Below are 25,356 nucleotides of genomic sequence, written 5' to 3' on the forward strand. Positions count from 1 at the left end.
GTCCAGGTCATTTGACTCCAAATATCTGTGATAAAATCTGCTTTTCTCTGTGGGTTCTGGGTTTGGGTTTGTTTTGTTATTTGGGTTTTTTTGTTTGTTTGTTTTGTGGTTTGTTTTTGGTTTTTGTTTTTTTTTTTTTTTTTTTTATTTGCTCTAAGTTTCAACAGAAACATGAAATTTCTGTTTAAAATTAAAGTACATTTTTATTTTTATTTCCATTCAAAATAATATGAAACATGAAACTGAACAAAAGCACAAGCTCTGAGTCTTCTGGCTTTTCATGGCTTGCCTTGCTTCTATGGTCTCTACAGTGAAAATGGGAAGACAAAACATCCAGCCTCTGACTCCTCCTGGCTCTAGAGCAGAGAAATTGGAAACCCTTAAAGTCTCAGCCTGAGCCAGACCTTCCAGACAGCTAAGGTAGCACTGAGGGACCAGTACCCTGAAGGCAAGAACAACAAGCTCTGATCCAGAGAACATGAAAGCACTAAGGCTCTCAAGCTCATACATGGTGAGGTCTTCCGAGATGTTAAGGTCAGGACACTAGCCAAAGGCCACATAGTAATGCTGTCCACTTGTGGGTTCTGGTGCCTAGTTTTGGAAGAATTTCACAGAAAGAGTAAGCTAAAACAGAGAAATGTGGAAGCTGGGGACCACCAGCAGATGACAAATTAAGGTGCCCTATGGGCTGAAAACTCTTCTTGGATTCTGTGGGAAACACGTTTGCCAATTAGAGGAATCATATGAAATATTGCAGTTTTGCAATATTAACTTTTTTTGTAAGGAAAACCTACTGCCTTAAAAGAATCTTAACCATTTCCCAAAGGCATGAGAGAAAATCAGTGGAAAGCTGGATTTTGCGGTATGGCTCCAGCTTTGTGTTGCATGTGTGTGCAGTGCCAGAATGCTGTGGTGTGCATGGTTAGGGAGTGGATGGAGCCCAGCTGTTACAATGTTCTTCATATAAGAAGCGGTGCGATCTGCGAAGTCTGTGTGCTTGAAACAGCCACTAGAGGGGAATTTGCAGTCAAACAGGTGAGGTAGGCTCCAGGCTCCAGGTCACATCTTCCAAGTGTGATCCTACAGTAATTAGTGGCAATTTTTGTATTTATTTCGATAGTATGTATCAATATACCTGATACATCAAGAAGAGAGTATTTATTATTGCCTTTAGTTGTAATAATACTAAGACCTGCATGTACTTTTCTTCCAAAATTTCCCATGTGGAAATTCACTTCTTGTTCGGTCTAGCAGTAATGCAATACAGGATTTTATTAAAAGAATCGAATGTGACTGTCAACTGACAGAACAGTAGTATTGGATATCTTGTGCTGGAAAGTAGAAATAATGCTGCATGGAAAATATCAATATGGATTAATCTATGGGCCGTGGATTTGACTGTTTATTAAATTGGTTTTAGTTGTATAATGTATATTAAAGTGAGATAAATTCACAATTCACATTTCATTGATTTAGCTAAGTTCAATTGAGAATTTGCGTTGTTGTTTTTTGTGTTTATTATTTGACTGTTTCTTTCTAGAAGCTTAATCAGTGTAAGCTTACATAGCCAATACAACCTGCTGTGAAAGCTTGGATCTTTAATACTGTACCATAAGCCATGCTACTGAGGTAGAAAATTTACTGCTGGCCAAAAAAATAAAAATACCCTCCCTTCAAGACCATGAAGTATATTTTGAAAAGATCTCCAGCTGGTCTTCCAGCTAGTTGGTTTCAGAGAGGGTATCTTAGACATAGAAAAACATAATTCTGTGCACAGAAAACTGTGTATGTATGAAAGCTATAGTGTGCAAATAAAAAACCTATAATGCCTTTCTGTAGTCAGATGCAGATATATTAAATCCAGTGGCTCTCATCATCTACATACTGGCCAGATGTGTAACACCTACAGGCCTGCATGCATATCAGGGAAACCTTTAGCTTCACTTAGTAGAAAGTCCTTGAAAAAAATCGATGAAATGATTATTTTTAATTGTCTTTTACTGTTGAATATTTATTTTCCAGTTTGTGGGCTAAAATATTGCTATCCATCTTACACTAAGTATACCAGTTTAGAACAAAAATGCATATTATGATGCATAATGATGACACATTAAAAGTCATGGCTACTCACATCTGCCTTTAAAACATACAGTTTGATTTTGCTATTCCATATGTAGCAATAGCCATTTTAATATAAATGGCAATACCTTTACAGAAATTACTTCCCATTAGTTAGTTTTGACACAGCATTGTAGAAACAAAGTGATGGAGAAATAGATAAAGAAGAACCGTATCTATCCAGACTAGCAAAAGCAGAGAAGCAAAAATTATGACTACTCTACTCAGTTAACTGTGTTTGGACTAATGGAGCTATTTACCATTGAAAAAAAAGAATGGTTCTCACATTTCTGCTTGCAATAAACAGGGGTTTCATTTTAAGTAGGCTTTGTAGTTTAACTGTATTTAAATTATTCTATGGAAATCAGCTTTGCACTGCTATCCATAGGTTAGCAGCAAGGTTGTACAAAGAAGTAACAACAGCATACCTGCCAAACTGAGAGGAGAATCAACACCCAGCTTGACGGTGCTTCTGCCTACTTCTGCTGTGCAATGCCTGCAATATTATATTTGGTCAGTTTCTGGGAATCAATTACTTTTCTTAGTAGCTGGACAGAGAAAATCAGAAGTAGATGGAACTCTGATTACCACATTGAGAACCTAAAGGCTCCTCTGTCGCAGTCTATAGACTTTCTAGCACAACACTTGGCCTGCATCTGTTTCCAGCTTTTTGAAATGGGGAAATTCCTGAATAAATTGTTTCCAAGACACAGAGGGTGGGTGTCAGAATGCTGACTGGGTAAAGGATGGTAAGGGGGATGGATACACATGGAGAAAACTTCTGGCATGAAGGTAAGAGAAGGTGGTATCCTAGTCTAGGAGAAAAGGAAGGGTAGGGATATATCCAGGAACTCTAGAATGAAGTAAGGAGCTGCAAAGTTTGCAGTTTACAGGGAGGTGGGGAAGTTGGTAGCCATTGCACTTAGAGGGGAGAACAAAGGCACCCCAGCGTGCACAGTAGGCTCGACCTATGGAAGTAATGCACTGTGTGACCCTCTTGTTGATGAAACAACAAGAACAGTAATAAAGGATTATTTACTCTGGCACCCAAAAGCTTGCCTTTGATTGATAGTAAAATTAAATTAATATGAAATAATCTTGAAATTACAAAGCTTTCTAGAAGGGCCTTTGATTCTATACATGACTCAAGGAAACATAGTTTTGCAGTAAATGCGTAAAACTGAAATTAAATAGACTAAGTTGGAAAATCCACCTAACCATAGCCATGGACACTTTGCTATAGATACTTGCTAACATTACTCAGTGTTCACACAGTGCAATTATAGGTTTTGAAGAAATGTTTAAAACAATTGAAGTACACAGATAAATTTTACTTCTTTCAAGTTCTGATTTTTGCCCCATTTTTGAGATAAAATTTTGTGTAGACTAGCAAAAAATGATCTTTCTGTGTTTCTGGGAATATGTACATGATAATAATGATGATGTTCTTAATGACATATTTTCTTTTCCTTACTTTTCTTTTTACTAACCTCTTCCTTCAAAACTCAGGTATAAGTGGAACTTGGAAACAGTAGAAGTAGAAAATGCTGTGAGCCTCCAACTCTGCAACATGAGTTTACAATCTGTATGTCCTTCTCATTGGCCTACTGTTCCCCTCTCAAGCAGGAGATGGAAAACACTGATTTTCTTTGAAAAGTATTATTTTTGCTCTTTTCCCCCCCCTGGGTTTCTTGGGTTTTTTCCCACTGCTGTTTTTCTGCTTCTGTTACATTTCCCTTATTTTTTTTTTCTCCAGAGTTTTTGCCAGATTTTGCTAGGAAAAAACTTATTATTTGCAGTTGTACCTGCCTCTGAGCACTGGAGAGATTTTCTGAGAAGGGTCATAACTATAGCTCAAGTTAGTAGGTGTTAAGTAAGTCAGTTTACCACAGGTAACCCCATTTCTCTACACTATGATGTGTTTTGTCAAACCTTCTCGCAGAAACAATGCTTTCCTAACTGGTATCAGTACCTGATCAAGTACATCAGTACAAGAGTGTTAGAGGATACACAACTGTGCAACACTTGGAGGTGTTAAGGCTTGCTTCTACGTTTTGCGTTCTTTTTTCTTTTTCTGGCTGATCTAACTCTCACCTGAAGGTTTATATACGTTTATATACGTATATTGCCTGAAGGTTATATACGAGCAGCTTCTAGGCACTATTTCATCTCAAGCATGTTTGGTACTGCGCTGAACCTTCAAGATTTTCCAAGCAAGTCTAGAGGGACTTGATTCCCTCAGTTTCACTACCTGGTAAACAGCTGGTTGCAATTCCATTTTAAAATCAATGTTAAAGACACACAGACTTACTGAGCTTAACATGTATGTCTTTTCTAACATTCAGTGGTTTTGTCTCCAACTTCCATGTCCATGAGACAAATGTATCGGAATACTACTCATGGCATTAATTTGTTCTTATGTGCGTAACTGTTATTCATGATTTAGTGCATGAAAGCTATGAGCTCTTAAAAAATGCATTTTTACCTCCTGTTCCTGCCACTGGCCTTTTAGGACATGAATTTCACTTAATTTGAATTTCATAGGTGATACAGTATCATATATAAAAGGCAAACCAATCCAGGTTTGGGGTTTTTTTTTAATTGAAGTAATTGTCAGCAATAAATTCATTATGCTTCTTTCTGAAATGTCATATATGACCATAACTTTGCCATAATAAAAGAAAAAGAAGACCTCAGAGTATTTTTTTCCTCAACCTTGTGCATAAATTATTTCATATCTATTTCTGAAATAAAGACTTGAATAAATGATGAAGTAAAGCCATTCATAAAATTCATAAAGATGAAAACAAGATGGAAGACAGAGTAAGGTAAAATGTGTAATATTACAACAATAGCTCTAATATTAGCACTTACAGATGAGGTCTAAAAGCCAATTCTTTAGAGTGTGTTCCCAGGCGCTAGCTGATGTATCTAAGTGTGTAATTTTCAAAGTCCAAAGAAAATCGTATTTCTTTAATTCAAAGTTCTAGCAGATTTTGAGAAACTAAGGTACTTATAGTGTGCGTAACTGTTAAGAAGTCATTTAAGCTTATCTTCCATCAGCACTACATAGCTATTTCTTGGTTTTTAGAGAGTAGGGCAATGTAACAACATGGTGCAAGAGTCTACTGAATGTTCCATGTTCTGGTAAACTGCATGCCTCTGGTAGAAAAATAATCAAGATGAGGCACCTGCCACAGAAGACAAACGGTTTGAAGAACTGATTGTCAATAAAACAACTATATACAACTTTAGAACTCATTAGTTTTAAACCAATATACATAGCATCTAAATATTCAATAGGAATATTCTGTTCTGTTACGTGTTTTGAAAGCTGTCATTATCTGTAGAACTGGGGATGAAGAGCTCAGTCTAGGTTCCAAAACCATAAATGTATCTTCCATCTGCTTATGTAGTTTCTGCTGACTTGAATAAGACAAAACTAATTCCTCACTTGATGTTTCAGCCTTCATTAAACAAAGTCAGGGCACAGTAACTGGGAAAGTACCTCAAGGGTAAACATATTTTCCCACACTGTATAGAGGAGAAAAGGATCCACTGACTCACAAGCTGGCTGTCTTCTGATGAAATCTGGGAGCATGAATAAAGTTAACTATTCTTTGTGTTTCAAGAACATCTTACTCATAGGATGAGAAGTAGCAGACATTATCACTCCCCCAATTTAATCTCCTCAAACAGTGGGTAGATCCACTAGAATAAGATGACTGACTGTTACTTACACTCCAGAACTTTAAAATTATGACTCAGAGGCTACTGGTACATAGAAGAACACATCCAAAAATTTATTTCCTGACCTCTCCTTCATTTGCATTGCACAGATATCACTCTAAATTCTTTTGTTTCTGTCTGGATTGGAAATTTTGGAATGCTTATTTCTGAAAAAATATGTTGGTAGTATCATGTCTTGAAACTGTGACAAATAAAAGGATTGCCTTTGATGAGAAGGGATAACTAGGTCTCCTTGTTTGCTCAGTCCTTGGTCCCTTTATTGACTTATTTAACAAAATCATCAAGGAACAGTTTCTGTTACATGCACAATCTCTTGGTAACTACACTGATCACAAATTCAAGTTTAAAACTGTCATCTACCCTAAACTATGTTAAATCTGAACCTTTTACTTGTTTCTTTCAACTGTTATAAACTGAATAATAACTGGACACAAACACCACACAGCTTATTTCCTCAATTTTTTGAAGTTATTTTCATATTTTTTTCCTATACTCAAAGGAAAAATTCATCCAGCCATAACAGTGAGCATGCAGACAACGTTGCGAATGCTGAATGAAAAAAAAAAAAAACTTGGTGCATTTGAACTGTATTTCCCTTTTTAGAAGAAATGAACTAGTAAACAGTCTTAACCTTCACTTCATCGCTAAATGCAGTAATGTCCCATTTCTAATGTTTGTGCTATCTAAGGAAAAAATGGAGAGAAGTTATTTAGAAAGCCTCATTAGAAGTGATTTATTTACCAATGCACAAATGTATAAATACCTTACTTGTTAGCCTCAGCTGCACACAGACTATTAGCTAAAAATGTGTGCTTAGATGTAACATAAGTTTTAAAAATGCTGCATTCTTAACTACATTATTTCCATAAAAGGGATCCAACTTATAAAATAATGAACTTTAGCTCCTGATTCTTGGGCATTTTGTGCAGGTATTCAGATGCATAGTGTCTGAACAACATATGCATTCTTCAGAAAAGTATTCCCATTTGGAAAAAAACAGGTTGAAAATACTCCCTCATTCTTGGGAAGCTATTTTAAATACATCGAGGAGATCCTAATGTAAATGTTCTATCAGGCATCTTGGAAGAATCACTAAAAGGTCGGTTGATCGACAAATGGGATCACAAACTAATTAGTAAAATTAATTTTTAATATCAAGTATAGAATTTAAAATGAGACAGTTTTGTCTCTATGTACACTGGGCAGTTGGAGAACAAGATTAATTCAGGCCTTTCCTTCACAATCTTAAGCGTGATCTTCACCACCCTAAAGAAGCCATAAAAAACAAAGATCTCAGAAGGCTGTTTCAGAGTTGGAGCCCTACTGCCTGTATCCCTGTCGCTGCCTTCAAATGGTGTAGCAGGCTTTTACATGGCTTACTCACTCTTCAGGAGTGCTCAGATGAGGCTTAGTGACATTCAAAGTACTCCAGAGATTGAAAATATTTGAAGCGCACTCCAGCGCTGCTTCTGCCTCCACTTACACATCTCTAGTGTCACTAACCAGCAGTTCTGAATTGGGCTCATAGTGAAGTGCCTCTTTTGCCTGACTGCAAAGCCAGGTATCAGCTGCAAATCTTTACTGACAGACCAAACTTGCTTGCAGTTGAACTGTTCTGTGAGGGTTCACCTGTTAGAAGTCAACGTTGCTGTCTTTCTATACTGTATTTACAGCATTTTGTCATTTCTAATGCAAATTAAATACCTCACTCCTTTACTGGCAGATTGTCAGTATAGCGCTTGGTATTAAAAAAAGTAGGCATTTTGCTGTACAGTAATAATTCAAAAAGTATGTATTCTTTGCAGCTGGTATTTTTCTAAAGATTTCAAATATCGTATTCAAAAGTCAGATTTCAGGTTGACAAGCTAAAGCATGAGCAGAATTTCTACATCTTCAGCTTTCTACTTGGTATGTACTTCTTAGTATTGTTTTTCTTTTTGAGTTATAGTAAATATTTGATTTTTAATAATATTTGAATGCAACTTTCATGTTTCTAAAATATCTTGTTGATAACTAAAATACAGCATAACAGAAATCTAAGGCAGAATCCTGCTCAGGTGTTAGTCAGGAGAACTATTTGGATGATAGAGGCAAGTGAGATCTGGTCTGTACTGTATGAAGTATCTTTCACTCAGATGTCCTCATGATCAACTATGGAATACGACTAATGAGAATTAATGAAAAGGCAAAGGAGAAATTAAACTAAGGGCTGAAAAGCAAACTATAAGGGCTGATTCACTGAAACACTATTGAAAGGTTGTCTTGATAGAGACAAGATATATTTTTCTAGTAGTGTTTAGTGGAGGGCCTGAGATTTTGGATTTGCCTAGTCAAAAAAGGGAAAGATAATCATGGGGAGAAGTCACTGCAGATTAGGAAAAGATGAATGATTAAACATCATCATTCAAAAATAATTATTGATCAACTAGGAAGGAGGAACAACCAGAAAGAAAAGAGCAAGGGGAAGTAATTATCTGAGGGGAGAAGTACATTGAAAAGGGAACTGAGGAGACTTGAAAAACCACAGAGGAAAAACCTTGTCACATAGCACAAGCCACCACTAAAAAGTGAAAAATATGTTATATAGGCAGGAGTAAAACTGCCTATAATAATATATTGGAATGAGATAAGAAGAAATTAAATGTATAGAGGCATAGAAATGATCCACATATATGAGAAATCTACCGTTGTCAGAAGAACCACTCAGGTCAGGAAGAGTAAGAGGAAATAATGAAGTACAGACAGCAGAAAAAGGGAGTCACTTAGTCACTAAGAGCAAGAAGAGAATTCTGCATAATGGCCAGACTGCAGTCTGGATTGACATTGGGAAAAGGTAGCACTGAATAACAAGCTTAGGAAAATTAGAGGAGGAGTTTTTCTTAAAGAAGAAAAAGGTAAAAATCTGCACAATATTTCTGAGGAGGTTCCCTTTAATGAACAAATTTAAGAAGACCACAGAAGCATGAAAAAAGAAAAGATATGAAAGATATAGGTATGGAAGTAGATATCAGCCTGGAGTCATGTTCACCACGGAGAAAACTTAGATTGCAAGGGAAAAATAAATCTTTTCAACTACCTCCAGAAAACACTGGAAGGGAAGAATAGCCAGGCTGGTTAGCAAAGAGAATTATTGATATGGAAATGGAGCAGTGGCTACAAGCATACATCAAAATGAGGAAGAAAAAGAAATTAGACTGAATTTGCAATGGTTAGGCATCCCTATGGAGTATCTGATGAGATTTACAACTCTCCTAGCAGACCAAGATAGCCCTGGCAAGGAGACGCATACCTGAACGGATTCAGTTTGTACAGAAATCCACTAACAGCAAGAGGCTACAGCATCCCTGAGACAGTATCTGGGGATGTCACAATAAAGTATCGCTATTTGCTGAGTACCAGTATGTCGCAGTTCAAAAGTGCAAAGCCTTCCTTTATAACTTTGTTTCCGATACAGAGCATTAAAGAGAATTACGGTTCTGAGGTTTCCTTGGCTTGTCACCCAACTCCAGCAAAAGACAAGTGTGTGCAAAACAAGGCTGGTGAAGGGTCTGGAGCACGAGTCTTATGAGGAATGGCTGAGGGAACTGGGGCTGGAGGGGAGGAGGCTCAGGGGGGACCTTATCACTCTCTCCAGCTACCTGAGAGGAGGCTGTAGGCAGGGGAGGGTCGGTCTCTTCTCCCAAGTAACAAGTGTCAGAACAAGAAGAAATGGCTTCCAGTTGCACCAGTGGAGGTTTAGACCGGATATTAGGAAAAATTTCTTCACTGAAAGGGTTGTCAAGCATTGAAACAGGCTGCCTGGGCAAGTCATTGTGTCACGATCTCTGAAAGTATTTAAAAGATGGGTAGATGTGTCATTTAGGAACATGGTTTAGTGGTGGACTTGGAAGTGCCAGGTTAACAGTTGGACCTGATGATCTTAAGGGTCTTTTCCAACCTAGATAGTTCTATGATTCTTAGGTAGTGTCAGGGCACTCTGCACCTGGTATGGAAAGGCGGTGGGAAGGCATGCAAAAATCACCCACCATGCAGAAAGCAGGGAGAAGCTTGCCTTTGGCATGGGCAAGTGCATACACGCTGCTAGAGAATAATGTGCAGTGCACTGGAGGCTTGGGGAAAACTGATTGCCCAGGGGTTGGAAGAATTCACACGGCCCTTCAGTAGGTAAGCTCATGGCTGTAAATAAGCAGTTAATTTTTATTATGGTAAATAAATGCTCTGGGCAGTTCCTAAAGCTTTGGGAGTCTCATTACTGTCTCCACTCCCGTAAATTCTTGCAAACAATGTTATCCACAATTCCTATGAAAAAGTATATCAGCAAGTGAAATTTCTTAATAAAACCCCCCAACGCATTCTTATTACCACCAGAAGTATATGCATGTGAAAATAAAAGCACCATTCCAGGACACAGCCTACTGCGGGCTTCTAGGGCTCTGATATGTACCTTTGAAGGCTGTGAATGCCACAAAGTCTTGAAGTACTGAAAAATTAATACAGATGTTATGGGGAAAGTTGCAAATCAATAGACAACCCCAATATATGATAGATATGAAAAAAATCACATTCTGGTAGTGGGCATATGTTTAAATATAACCAGAACTCAATGGCAGTGTACTGAAAGAAAATGTCAATGTCTGAAATAATTAAATAATAAAGAGAATGTGCAGCCAGAAGGATATTGCATGTTGGTAACCTGGGAGTGGGTATAGGTGGGGGACTTTGGAAATAAGGAAGCTTGCATTGCAAGCTCAAATAGTGAATTTGATTCCTGTCCTCAGGCTAATAGCCCTGGTTGGCCTCTTTGGCAGAATTTTTCAAGAAGGCAATATGTTGATAGATGTCATTTTGGTTTAGCTAACATATTTATAAACCAAAAAAAGCATTAAACAAAATTAGCACCTGGATGTATAAGAATAACATCTTTTCTGTCATGTGCAGTGAAAGCAAACTCTCCTAAACTCATGCTGCTTTTGCACTGACGATGGCAGGATACAGTGGAAAATTCAGTTTCCAGAATAATAAATGTCCCTTAAATACATCTGTGTACGTCAAAACAACTTATACTCACAATGTTGCCAAGTAGATTCCATAGTTATGTTGTGAGGTTTATGTATTTAGAAGAGTGATAATTTTTTAAAAAATAACAACCAAACCTCAAAACAACTCTTAGAAGTTCAACATTCGTCTTTTTCAGGTAACAAACATAAATAATAATTTTTTGGAAACACGTCAGTAAGTTTAAAAAGGTGTGTATAAATATACGTGTATCTATACCTGTGTGATTACTTACTTGATGAATGAGCTTGATCCATGTTGTATCTATTGGTATTTTTCATTATATTTAATTTTAATTCATTTATTCATAGTTTTAACCTTTGTAAGAACATCAGTTATTTAAATGAGTAGAAGGTAAACCACATCATCAAAACTGCAGTGTTTAATGTTGAAGATAACTGACATGCATGAAGTCATTGTATTAAATTATTGTTTTTCCTATTGTTTAGCACAGATGGTGCTGGTAATTAATATTGTGCTATTTTTTCATCAGGGGATTCCCTGATTACAAAATTCACGCAGTATGTAATAAACTGCTACATTACACTGTATGAATAAATGATTTATGATTTATATATTTATTAATGAGAAATCCATTATCCCAGATGCAAATTATGCAATGTTTCAAAACTTCTTAAGATATATTTTTGGGGAAATAATGTATTTTAATAAAATCCATAATTTATGAAATACTGTATACTATCAAACAGACCCTGTTTACTTCTGTCTTTTCTAAAGGCCTTATCTAAGTGTTGATGATCACAAACAGGCTCATTAGAAAATGCACATTGGCAATCAAAATATCTTTGAGAGTGTTCTGATACTTCCTGAAGAAAGTATTATGAGTACAGTTAGGAATAAATTCTTCTGTCTTTACCATTTAAGGGTAAACAGTATGCCCTGTGCACCGTCTTTATTCCAGAGGTCTGTTTAAATAGCACCATACCTCTAAAGCAGTCACTGAAATCAAAGCATATATTCTAGAAACCCATTTCTAAATAGGAATGTAGAAACATGCTTACATAGGACCACCTAAAGTTACACCATCTTTCCTTGGTGGTGTATGTTTTTATATTTTAGAGCATTTTGCACAGTTGCAAAAATGTTCATGGCTAGTATGAGCGACTGCCAAGGAAATGCAGCTGCCCTGTGGAAGGGTCCTGTTTGACAAATCTCCAATCTGCAGAATGCTGAGCTTTTTCTCCTGACACAGGCAACTGCTTTAGTGTATGCACTCCTTTCCCAAACTGCTCACCAAGTAAGTAACGGTAGCAGAAGTATTCCAGGCCACTTCCCAGATAGGCATACTCCCAGTCCATCCATTGAAACTGCAAATGTAGGCTCAGGTGGTTGGAGTCTGTCCTCCAGACATCCTATGCCTAAATATGCATGGCAAACTGGCAAGGATATGCAAGACATACAAGGTACATGAAATATGCTTCATTTACCCGCACATGGGAATCAGCAACCATAACTAGTATAAAATGAATCCATTTACTGGTTCTGCACATATTGCACCCGGAAGTGGGATTTTACCAGCTGCCTGTAACCTTTTTTCCACAAACCTTTCTCCTGTACAGTCCATGTACATGGAACAGAAATACAGATTATTGACTGTATTAGACATGAAGAGCCTCAGCCTTTGTGCTTCCTCAACTTTTCATAAGAATATCTTCAGTGTTATTCTTCTCAGAATGAGAAGGATGGGTAACTTCCACCCACTATGTTTCAGCATCTTCACCTTCATCTCCTGACCTGATCTGGTGAATGTGAAAACCTTGTCTGTGCCAATCACTTTGAGAACGAGGGGAAAAAATATTTCCCTCCCACCTACAATACAATTACCAGGATGCCTTAGCAGATCAAAATCCATCATGCAATAATTTACATGTGGGAACATTAATCTGGAAATGGTTGTGACTGTAGGCTGGAAGGGCAAGAAATATATGACTTTTTCATGTTCAGTCTGCATTTGAGCCTTAGTAAGTGAACTGCTTAATCGGATGCCTTTGTGCTTTTTCAAGGCCCTCAAATGGCAAGCTCTTCACCAAATCTTTTCCAGCAAAGTTTCTATGTTTTGAGGTTGTGCAGACTGTATTTTACTTCATTCACAGGCAGTTCAGGGATGGCATTTTGAAGCAAAAGATCTAGATACCCAACGTGACTTCTGAATAGAGCAGAAAATGGAATGAAAATGTCCATATCAAAGAAAAGAATACTTTTGTCTTCTGAGTGAAGATGCCTAAGTCCTAAGCAACAGCAACCACCTAGTACATGGTACTATGGGATTCAGAAATCGTATTACTTAAAACAGTCAAATTTTTTTTCTGAGCAAAATTCTGATTACATCTACTGTGAAAATAAGTCATTTCCTGTATTCACTGGATTATGAACATATCACTTAAAAATGCATATTTCAGAAGCATAGTGGATATAGTTTCTATCTCCAGTTTTTATTCTCAGATATTAATATACTTCTTTTTGAAGATATTTGAAGATGGCTATAAAACAGATGAATACCATGATTAATAATTGCACTTATTAATAGTAAAGCAATAGATAATTTGAATGTACAGTTATGCTATACTATATGTTGTCACTTTTAAAGTACACATTTATTTTAAAAATCAATACCTTTTAGCTATTGCAACTTTTATAATCACTTTAAGCTAAATTGAGTAATGCTGGCTATTATTTACATTTTCATTAGGCATTGTGCAGACTTCTCTCAAGGTTTCTCTATTGGTATGCATCACTAACAGAGAGGACAAAATGATGTAATTATAATGTAATTTGTAAGTAAACATATGTTCAGTTTAAAAACATGAAAATTTTTTCCCTTTCAAATTAATGATGTGTCATATGTTGTGGTTTACAATCTGTAAATTTATTATGACAATGTTGAGTTTCAAGAACATCTCTGGGATTTTTGTTCCCACAAAACCAGCATATACATTTTTGTGGGTTCTTTAAAGTTCTCTGATTTGTTAGACTATTATAACATGAATTAGTACATTAGAATGCAGACTATGTATCTACAGCATAAACTTTTTGGGGAGAAAAGCACTATTTCAAAACAGACTAATACTGGTACAGTACATAGTATGTACGTTTCGCTGCATGGAAAACAGCAGGTTTTAAAAAGAAACATTTATCATGAAGCAATTAATCCAGCCTGCTAACTTTTTAATAGAAAGATGTTACAAGAAGTGTAATACTAGCTCCACTTGTAAACTATCTTGCAATTCTCAGTTCTCTATTAAGTATTGCTGTAATATAAAATATTGTATGTTTCAGATTTGCAACAGAACAATTTAAGAAAGAGCTAATAATTCCTGCAAATAAAGCAATAATAAAGCTCCTACTGATCACTGAGACTCTTCTAAAGTGTAAAATGAGTTGCTTAGGATTTCAGCTTTCCACAGGATTTTTCTTTACTGTTTTCTGCATGAAAATGTTTAATGAATATGGCAGGCAAATGTGTAAATATCCAGCTTTAAGCTAGTATAATAATCTTTCTTTCAAATTCATATTTCACAAATACAGTGTTGACTAGCTGTATAAAGAATATTAGTCTAAATCGTGGAGGATTTGTTCTTAAATCAGAGTCCTTGAATCACATGCTATCTAGTCCTTAATGTGTTTGTATATGAAGGACTATTTATTTTCCAGTAACAGTGGAGGAATTTAAAATATAGAAAACAAATCTTTCTACCATGATATTTTCTCCTTTATGAGTTTCTGCTTTGATTAGTTGCTTTAATTCTTAGTTGCTTGTCTCATTTAAATCTAGTTACATGACCATACTTGTGTATTGTCTGCATGAGTAAGAACTAAAGATAATCGAAAGCATCATGAAAAAAACTCTTGATACAAGTTGAAGGTTATTTTGGGGACTTGCCACTGCAGTTTCTTCTCATGCAAAACTCACAAAATACGTGCTTTCACTGGCCATAATTTCAAGCAAGTCAGGATTACAACTTTACATCCAAAAGGACTGTGTGGTGTAGGCTCAGTTCCTGACAATTGTTCTAAACTTGTGGATTCCTCTGCCTTATTGCAACCAATCGTAAGGCCAAGATCACTGGCTAATTTACAAAATCAGATGTATTTGGTCCACACTAAATTACTGATCCAGGCTGAAAGTAATCGCAACACAGGTAAGCAAATGTGCGAGTGCAAAAACAGGTCAGGCACCTATATTTTTTAAAAGCTTCTCCAAGTTATTTCACAATTTATTACTTACGATCGGTTATTTTTGATATATGCAAGATAATATAAATGTAGGAAATCATACTGCAGGAAAATAATGAAATCTTTGTTGCTACAAGAAGATACTATAGAATACCTGGTTTTGTTAAACAAATGTATATTTTTAACATAGATGGCTTTTATCTAGAAAATACATGATAGTAAATACAATTCAAATAAATTAAAAGTTAATATTTTATCTAGGACCAAGCAAAAACCTAAAGCGAAAGGTAAATTACTTTCATACTTAGGGGAATAATATTTTTAGCAATATTATTATCCTTGGAATTGCACCATTAAAACTTACTACATTGTATTAGAATTTTCTTTATGTTGCGTTCTGCCAAGTATCATACCTCAGGATCAATAAGTAGATAATAAAGTTCATTTATTATGTTGAACAATTACAAATGTGATCTATGGCAGATGAAATGTAGTACTAGGGTGAAGTAATATTCTAAATCTCTATAAGTAACCTCCTTATGGAGAAGGAACAACACTGGAATTATTGGATGCTTCTGCTCCAAACAAAACGATGAGAGTGAAACAAATGAAATGATTCAGAGTGATTTCCTACCTTTCTGTCTACAGTTCTCATCATCCTTTACTTTTATTAAGAGATTGCAGATATCAGTTAGTCTTTTTAAAGTCTCTACAAATAGACAGCTCTGACCATATTTTAATCTGTACCCTCAACTTTTTAGCCGGTACTCCAGTGTTTGACAGTAGCAGGAGCTATGCGTGAGGATCTAGGATAGCATATGGCCTGAGGTCCAGCTGGATGTCTGAGTATGTCATTCCAGACACAGGTTTGGATTGCTCAGTAATTAGCAACTGACTGTTTAATATTGTTAACTCGTTTTTTCTTTGCAATTCATGTCCTGCTTTTCAAAATTGTAAAAGCACAAATTGTGTGAGTGCCAGCAAAAAAATAATAGTAACGAGCTCATTTCCATAGCATTGGACCCATTTTCATGCTGACTGATGATGGTTTCCAAAACTGAGTTTTACTGGCAAACAGGGTCCTGCTAGCATTGTCCTTCCAAATGCCTGGAGGAAATAATCCCAGGTTTCAAATGGAAAAATAAAAAATATGCTCAGTTCTGTGTAGGTTTTAGCTTTATATCTATTAGGACTTGCAATGGCCCATAGGAAATGTAGCTTTGGAAAAAATGAATTTTTCTTTGTTAACAGTTTGAAGTCACTTTGTTCCTGCTCATTAGATGCCACAGATTCAGACAGTTGGGCTCCCCTTGCTTGCTCTCAGTGAGGCAAAGAGACTTACTGTGATTTGTCAAATGTTGGCAACTCTACAGCTTTGCCTTTTCTATTCCCAGGCTGCAATCTGCCTCAGAACAGATCTGCAGTGGAAAGTTTTTTCCTCTAGTGATTTGTACTTCATTGTCGAGGCGTATCTGTAAACAAGCAACAGCAAAGTCGTACAGATGTGGCACCAACAGGGAAATATTCCATGGCCGGTTCTTGTGTTTCACTTGCGCACAAGACCCTGTTACTCCAAAAAGGACCATCGTCTTTTCCATTAGGCTGGAAACCTTCATCTGTTATTTCTGGATTTGCTATTGTAGTGCCTGCATCCATTCACCCTTTTAGTGTTGGAACGGTTGTCCCCCTTGTATTTGCCAAAGGATATCGTCCATCTTCAAGTCCTATCATCAAGTAGCATTCTGGAAAGCCTGTGTGAATGCAGTGGGGTTTTTGTACGGCTTCGTTTGTATATCACTGAGCACTGAACATTACAAAGCACTCTCTCTGTACTGGGTTTACTCCACTCCTGTTCCTCAGTCAAACTGCCGGAGGGCAGAGAGGGTGGCTGAATCTGATTCTGATTCTGCTTAGCTCTCAACAAATAACAAACTATCAAGGTGAGTACATAAAGCACACAATGGCATTCCTGGTTCCAGGAAATGATATTTTTTTTTCCTCTGTTGGCAACATTAGCCAAAGGTTGAGTGTATTTATGGGCTTTTCATGCAAATAGTCCTTTGCGAATATATTATGCTGGGAAAAGTTATGCCTTCCTCTACTTTTTCTGGCTTTTCTGGTACAATGGTAAAATACACATATTGTGCCTACACTGTAACTTCTGTCCTTGAAAACTCTGGCTTGTAATTTTTTCTAATACAGACAACATCTTTGCAGCTCTGTGCCAGGATTTGTGGCAAAAAATTTGGGTTGTACCCTGCAAGTAAATATAGCATTTTACCTATAATGTCTTCCTCTTCAAGAGAGATTCTGATGTTCACTGAAAGTTATCTATAGTCCATTCATAGAACTAAGCAGTTTAGGATTCTACATGCTTTAGTTCTCTCCCCAGGTCCAGAGGAAAACAAATGAGAGAGGAAAAGGAATGGGAGAAGGCTCCCTGGATCTATCACTGCAGATGTTGTGGATACCTTGTTGACCATATTGCAGCATCTGAATATGTCAAATATTCTGCACATAGGAAAATTCCACATTTTCTTAGACCTAAACAGTTATCTTACATACATGAATTAGCAATGTGTGATAATGTCTGCCCAGTTACTTGTTTACTGTTGCTGCTGGTAGTTCATCCTGGAGGTTAGAGCTGGCGTTAAGGGCACATTTATGTGTAGGATATAAAACGAAAATGCAAATCTATTCATATTAAAATGAAGTGTGGCATCTATTCAGCTGGACTTCTCCTTGCTCTTTGGACACAAAATGTATTTGTTTCCTCATAACTCCCTGGAAAGTTCTTACTGCTACATATCCATAGCAGCAGGTTGCATGTACATGTAATCTGACTGGTCATCTCTTAGGCCAAAGAACATTTGAGAACACCCACCAAGACTCCTTTCCAATGCTCCCATTGCAGCTACTCACTTATTCTTATGGGAGGGTAGTTGTCTGGTAAGTTGTGTGGGCTAAGTTAAGATTTTATGGTATTCTTTACTTAAATTATTATAATAACAAAATGCCAATTTCTCTTAACGTAACCTATGCAAGGATTTTTACAAATCATCAGACCCACTTATTCTTAAATACCTCTGTGTTTGTCTGCTAGCGCTTTGTCCTCTTAGTTTCTAAAGGTCTTTCTTCATGGGCTGCGTATCACAACAGGTTTCCTAAGTCTCCTTGCTAACCTTAACACACTAGACACCTATTAACATTGCCACATTCATTGCCAGACTTCCAGCATAACAAGGACTTTGGGTTTACTGTTCATGTCTTCAGGAAGGTGAAAATGGGTAAACACAAAGGCTTTGCAATGATTCTAAATATCAGTCAGTGTCTACATTGTTGGATATACATCTGTATCTGGACAAACAATAACAGTTCCATATTCTGAAAGCAGCTTGTCAAATTCCTATACATTTATGGCGTTCCATAGCACCCTGATTCATCACTTGACCATATCTGATGTGTGTTCAAATCCAGAGCTTTGTCTGTAGCTTAGACCGGGTGTCCCAATATACAGTGGGAATGTATATAGGAACTTAGAAGGGTTCTCAGCTTCCTGAGTATCGGTGTCACTGCATAACTGCCTGAATGATCCCCAGCACATTAAATAGAATTCTTACACTGCACAAAACCAGGAGCCCTAAATTAAACAGAGTGAATATTTTTGGAAGGAGCAAGGAAATCCTTCTAAGTAAAATTTACAAATCAATTGGTAATTCGTTTACAGTTGCTTCCCAGTTATAAAATTGAGGATAGATTGATGCCAGGCAGTGCCATGCATGGATAAAATGCAGTCATTTGCTTTCCACTGAATCTAGGCTTCTAAATTAGGGTAACATTTGTGCTGACCACTGATCTCAGTTTTTTTGGCTACATGTTGATCTTCCATAAGGCCAAGTCAATACAAAGACTGGTAACAAGGAGCTTGAGAAATTTCCATTTATTGTTTGAAAAAAATAATGTTGAAATATGAATAACTGGGAGATCGTTGTGTGCTGCAAAACCCCCTTTTCCTGCATACTGCATCTGCTGGCATTATTTTCAGTTGCAAAAAGTATTCATCCTATACTTCCATGCCAAAAAACCCAAAGTATTGGTGCAGATATTTTGGTTCCTAAATCTGTAAGAAAAGAAAAAAATTTTGCCTTCTATGTGTAAAAAATCATGTGTATGTTTAGTATAATGCAACCTTCAATACAAGGTACCTACATATATAAAATAGCAGTATAGAAACTAGCCATTTGTAGCTACTTAAATAAATATTATAAAGCATTATTATGTACAATAAGACAAAAATATAAAAGGTGCAATATAAATATATAGAAGAAATATAGAAGACATATTTTAAATTGATAGCTACAATTTACTTATAGCTAAAATCAGTTTAGCATGCTTTAAATATTTTTTGTATGGTTTAATGATGTTAAATCATGAAAGTTTGCAGTATAAATTTTTAGGAGAAGAATCTTTTTTGTTAGAAGAGATCAACACTGACTGTCATGTAAGCTTAATTAAACCTTATTTTATTACTAGAGTTGTATTGAAAGGCAGGTGTTACTAAAGGCAATAAGGATTTTGCGATTGACTTCAAAAGAGTCAGGATTTCACTGTAACAAATTAGGAAGTTCTGTGGTAATATGCAGTTCATGTGGTCTGTGTACTATTTTTTTCTCCCCAATTAGGTTGGAAATAGTTGTTTTCACTAAAAACATTACACAATTGGAAATGCATATCTCAAACACTTTGACTATTTGGTTATTAACTTATTATTTACATATTAAGGCTACAGATATATGCAGAAAGAATACAGACATTTCTTTCTTTAGAGATTTTATTTGTCTGTAAATATACAATTTTGTAATATTTAAAATAAAAAATAAATTTTGACTCTTTTAAATGTTGTTTCAACTATTTTTCTTAGGAGCTAATAGAGTTAAATGTGAAAATAACTTTTTTTTCTAAAAAAACATTTTTAAACATTTTGATTTTGCCAAAAACTTAATGCTAAAATTGTAATATGCCATAAATATCCTCAAGTTCAGTAGTGCCTTAGAACTGTCAGTCATTCTGAAGCAACTGGAAAACCTTCTTTGTTCTCTTTCTGCTATATAAAAACATATCCTGATGTGATCACTAGTCATTCTTGTATGGTGCTTTTTATTGCCTGAAAATCCAGACTGGAACACTGACATTGTATTTACTTACTAGTGACATGCATTTCATAACAGGTCCTAATTTTATATGGTAAGATGGCCCAACCATGTATTAAGCTTTTTGTTTTCTATCTGAAGCAGATGTTGCCACAAATATAATTGTTTTGCTGTATGTCTTTTTTTTTTTTCCCACTCTGGCCATGCCTGTCAATTCCTCTAATTTTTTTTTTTATTATTATTTATTTATTTCCCATGTATTTTTAAAATGAAAGAGGTCTGTCTAATAGTGACAAAGATTTCCTAACAGCTAAATCTCCATTTGCAGTCAGTGTAGCAACTTTTCCCCCTCTGTTAACTGCGAGTGTCAACATTTCCTTCTACAACAGCATAAATTGCTGATTTCTAGCATATGGACATGGAATGCCAGATACGTTGTGGCTTAGCTGAGGCATTAAAGAAATCTCTCAGTGTTGCTGAATGCCGCTGCTTCCTAGGGTCAAGGAAATGAAGGATGTGAATTTTGTGTTAGAGAAACAAAAGGAGAAGAATATTTGGATTTTGGTAACTGAGAAAAAAAGAAGGAGAAGAGGCAAAGCCCTAGCTCCCCACTAGCTCTCGTTATTCCACGTGCAATGCCAGACTGCTATGGAGTACAGCTGAGCCCTTTCAAAATGTAAGTACAATCCACAAGAGCTGCATCGAAATAACAAAACACCTTACATATTGTAAATGAGGTGAACGCAGAATGTCTAAATGTAGAAGGATGCTAAGAAATGCAAGTTGACTTTGTGAAAGACAGAAAAAATAAACTATTTTCTGGGAATGTGTATTGGCACTTTTAAAAACCCTTCATGCTGGACAGTCTAAATATGCCCTACCAAGTTTGGCTCATGTAACTGTACTAAACAGGAGTCTATGACACTGAGTACATTGTTTAAAGACTACTTCAGGACGGTTTAAGAAGAGGATGATATAATCTAAATATGTGATAAAAAGAGATTACTGGTACGTATAATATTCCTCACTGACAGGCATTCCTATCATGTCATATCAAAGTCTAGCAAAATGTTGAAAGTTAGAAATGTTATCTAGCATTAGCAGGCATTTAAGGAACGTCTCTTGAATATTTCTAGCATAAAAAACTATTTCATGTGATGTAAATGAATGGTAATTTTCTGACTTTAAAAGAGAACTGTGCCAGTACATTTCAGCATTCTGGACCCAATTCTGCAAACATGGAGATGCTTTCAATTTGCTCTGCCTGCCTTCCCGCCTTAGATGGCTGCGATTGCAGCGAAATTAATCCATTTAAAAATCTGCGGCTTAAACTTAAGGATTTTCAGTTTTTTTCCCTCTCTCTTTTTTTTCTTAGAATATCAATAAGTTCCAATTGAAGAGCGGATTCTTTTGCAATTCAGGCATGTGCCGGCGATAACGGGCGAGTTGGCATGAAGAGAGGCAGAGATGGATTAATTATGCAGAGAACATGGAAATTCTGCTTATCATCGGCTAGCAAAGGAGCCCAGCTCACATAATCAGCAAACGAAGGGAGAGAAAAAAATAACAATGCAATGGCACCTTCCAGCCCATCATCAGGATTTTTTCTACCCCCTTGTAATTAAAAAATAACATACACTTATAGCCCTATCTCCTGTGCAGGCAAGGAGTGGATGTCCACAAAATAATTGCACTGGGATATTAGAGCTGGGAACAAGGGCTGTCCGTTCCTACTATCCCTTACTCTCTCCCTCCCTCTCTCTTCTGGCCTCTCCTAGGCACTTTCTTTCTGTCTGCATTCGGAATCAGATGAATGTCTCAGGTGACATCCTATCTCAGTGTCCATAAGTCCCAAACCTCACCCTTATCAAGATTCAAGCAAACATGTATATGATAAATATTTGAAGTGCTGAAGCTGTGGGGTTTTATCCTGATCACCTATGAGCTATCTGCAGAAAATCACTTTGATGAAAACATTTCCAAATAGTCTTTCTGAGTTACAAAATAGACTGAATAGATTTTTTTTGTTTCTGTTTCTGTTTCACCATTGCGAAAAGAAGATCATGTTACTTGTAAAGTTGTGACTTTTTTTTCTTTTTAATCTCATGCTTTTTTAAACACAAGCTAAAAAATAAAGCAACAGATTTATTGTTTAGATTAAATTATGGTTGTCTAAAAAGGTTCAATAGCAATATATTTGAGGAGAACTGTGTAGTGAAAAAAAAATCCTGTTTCTTGTAAAAAAAATAGATTGATTATACATTTGTTATTGTTCATTTTACTAATGGTATATCTCATGCAAATTAAGGTGCAGACAGTATAGTTTACTATTTTGCTCCATAGGCAGATGGTTTTATGAATGTGTTTTGCTGCTTTTGTATCCATCTACTATTTTGCCCATTGCTTTGTGTAAGTCATGCTCCCAGACTTCCCGAGCTCCAGTGTCCCTCCCCGCAGACTCATTGGTCAGCAAGGGAGACTGAACACAGAGAATGAAGCCCAGAATGACAAAAATTATGCAAGTAGGAAGGGAGAGCAGTAGGCCAGGATTATAAAGCTGGCTGTCTCTAGAAATTTAATTTATTCATTGAGTTCCTCCAAAGCAGGGGACCAGTGTGGGGCGCAGTTTGCACACCAGTAAATGAGCTCCTGGGGACTTTGATGATAACTGATTCTCTACTAAGTTTTTAAAAAAATTTTAATCCCCATTTGGAAACAGTGATGAAGCTGGAAAATAAAAATCTGATTCCACTGCAAGTTATGCATGATAAATCAGTAATAAATTTTCATCAGTATCCTTAAGAAAAGAAAAGCATTTACAAAACTGGCATCTTAAAGACAAGATACTGTTCCAAACTCTGCTCTGAGGCTCCATATTACAAATCCAGAATAAATCCACTGAGCTCATTACATTATATAATCAAAGCGGTGCTAATGTATACATGCACACATAGTCACACATGGTTTCAGGAAAAGGTTCAACAGGGTGAAGCTTATGCTATTTGTTTCAGCAGAACAAGACCCTATCTAAAATCCTGTATTAAAATGACCTCAGTGAGGTTTCTTTGTTTTAAATGAAATTGGAGCAGACCAGCTCTGGGACACTGCAGCTCTTCCTGCATGCAAGGGTGCACCAGTGATGTGTGCACCCCTGGGAAAATCATTTCCAGCCTGAGAAATCCCCCTGTCCAGTTCTTCTGACTCCCAGCCACTTCTCCCAGTGAAGATGCCAGCTAGGGGCATTTGGAGTTCAGTGTTCCCGTCTGGGCATTTTGTGAACAGGAGGTTGCCTGAGCCCTTCAACCATTCCAGCTACCACAGTACTTTGGGAACAGAAGGACTCAGTCTTCACTGGCAAGTCCTCCAGCCACACTGTCCAGGCAGTGTGCAAATGCAAGGACTGTGAGCATGAAAAACCATCCACTGTAGGAGAAGATCAGGTCTGAGACCATCTAAGGAACCTGAATGTCCATAAGTCCATGGGACCTGAGGAGATGCACCTGCAGGTCCTGAGGGAACTGGCAGATGAAGTAGATAAGCCACTGTCCATTATATTTGAGAAACTGTGGCCCGTGAAGCTCTCATGGAGTGAAAAAGGGGAAACATACCCCCCATTGTTCAAAAGAGGAAAAAGAAAGACCCAGGGAACTACAGGCCAGTCAGTCTCACCTCTGTGCCTGGTAAGATCACAGAGCAGATTCTCATGGAAACTATGTTAAGGTGAATGAAAAACAAGGAGGTGATTGGTGGCAGCCAGTATGGCTTCACTAAAGGCAAATTGTCTGACATTTTTTGGCTTTCTATGAGAGGGTTACAACATTGGTGGATAAGAGCAACTGATGTCATCTACCTGGACTTGGGCAAAGATTTTGACACTGTCCTGCCTGACTTCCTTGTCTCTAAACTGGAGAGACACGGATCCGATGGATAGTCCACTTGGTGGATAAGGAATTGGCTGGATGGCTGTGCTCAGCAAGTTGCGGTCAATGGCTCGATGTTCACGTGGAGACCAGTGATGAATGGCGTTACTCATGGGTTGGTATTGGGACCAGTGCTGTTTAACATCTTTGTTAGTGACACAGACACTGGGATTGAGTTCACCCACAGCAAGTTTGCAGATGACACCAAGCTGTGTGGTGCGCTTCATACACTGGAAGGAAGAGATACTATCCAGAGGGAACTTGACAGCCTTGAGAGGTAGGCCTGAGTGAACCTGGTGAAGTTCAACCAGGGCAAGGGCAAGGTTTTTCACATGGGTCAGGGCAATCCCAAGCAAAAATACAGTCTGGATGGAGAATGGATTGAGAACAGACCTGAGAAGAAAGACTTGGTGGAGTTGGTTGATGAGAAGCACAACATTGCCCAACAATGTGAGCTTGCAGCCCAGAAAGACAACTGTATCCTGGGCTGCATCAATAGAAGCATAACCAGCAGGTTAAGGGAGGTGACTCTTCCCCTCTACTCCATTTATGTGAGATCCTAACTGCAGTACTGTGTTCAGGTCTGGGGCCCCCAGCATAAAAAGGACATCAACCTGTGGAACGAATCCAGAGGAGAGCCACAAAGATGATCAGAGGGCTGGAACACATCCCCTGTAATGACAGGCTGAGAAGGTTGTTCAACCTGGAGAAGAGAAGGCTTCAGGGAGACCTTACAGCTGCCTTCCATTACCTAAAGGGGCCTACAGGAAGGCTGGAGAGGGACTTTTTGCAAGGGCAGGTAGTGATATGACAAGCAGTAATGGCTTTAAACTGAAAGAGGATTTATATCAGATTAGATATTAGGAAGAAATTCTTTACTGTGAGGGTGGGGAAACACTGGACGAAGTTGCCCAGAGAAGCTGTGGATGCCCCATCGCTGGCAGTGTTCCAGGCCAGGCTGGATGGAGCTTTGAGTAACCTGGTCTAGTGGAAGGTGTCTCTGCCCATGGCAGGGGGTTGGAAATAGATGATCTTTAAGGTCCCTTCCAACCCAAACCGTTCCATGGTTCTATGATATCAGTTTTAGTATATTTGTAGGGGGGACACAAGTAATACCAACTGAATGGCAGCCCTGTTGTAACAAGAGTTTTTTAAGCTTGAATGGAATT

At 37.3% G+C, this 25,356-nt stretch overlaps 1 protein-coding gene across 4 annotated transcripts in view; it reads right to left on the reverse strand.

Annotated features, from left to right (window-relative positions):
* The window catches only part of ZFPM2 (zinc finger protein, FOG family member 2), a 417,436-nt gene that overhangs the window by 341,217 nt on the left and 50,863 nt on the right, over positions 1-25,356 (reverse strand). For all 4 annotated transcript variants that reach the window (XM_080381546.1, XM_080381547.1, XM_080381548.1 and 1 more), the window contains one exon: positions 1-25,356. This exon is cut by the window's left edge and continues 17,112 nt beyond it; it is cut by the window's right edge. The gene's annotated coding sequence lies outside the window, so the exon portion shown is untranslated.

The sequence above is a fragment of the Falco punctatus genome (assembly GCF_963210335.1).
Source record: "Falco punctatus genome assembly, chromosome: 3".
NCBI classification, from domain to species: domain Eukaryota; kingdom Metazoa; phylum Chordata; class Aves; order Falconiformes; family Falconidae; genus Falco; species Falco punctatus.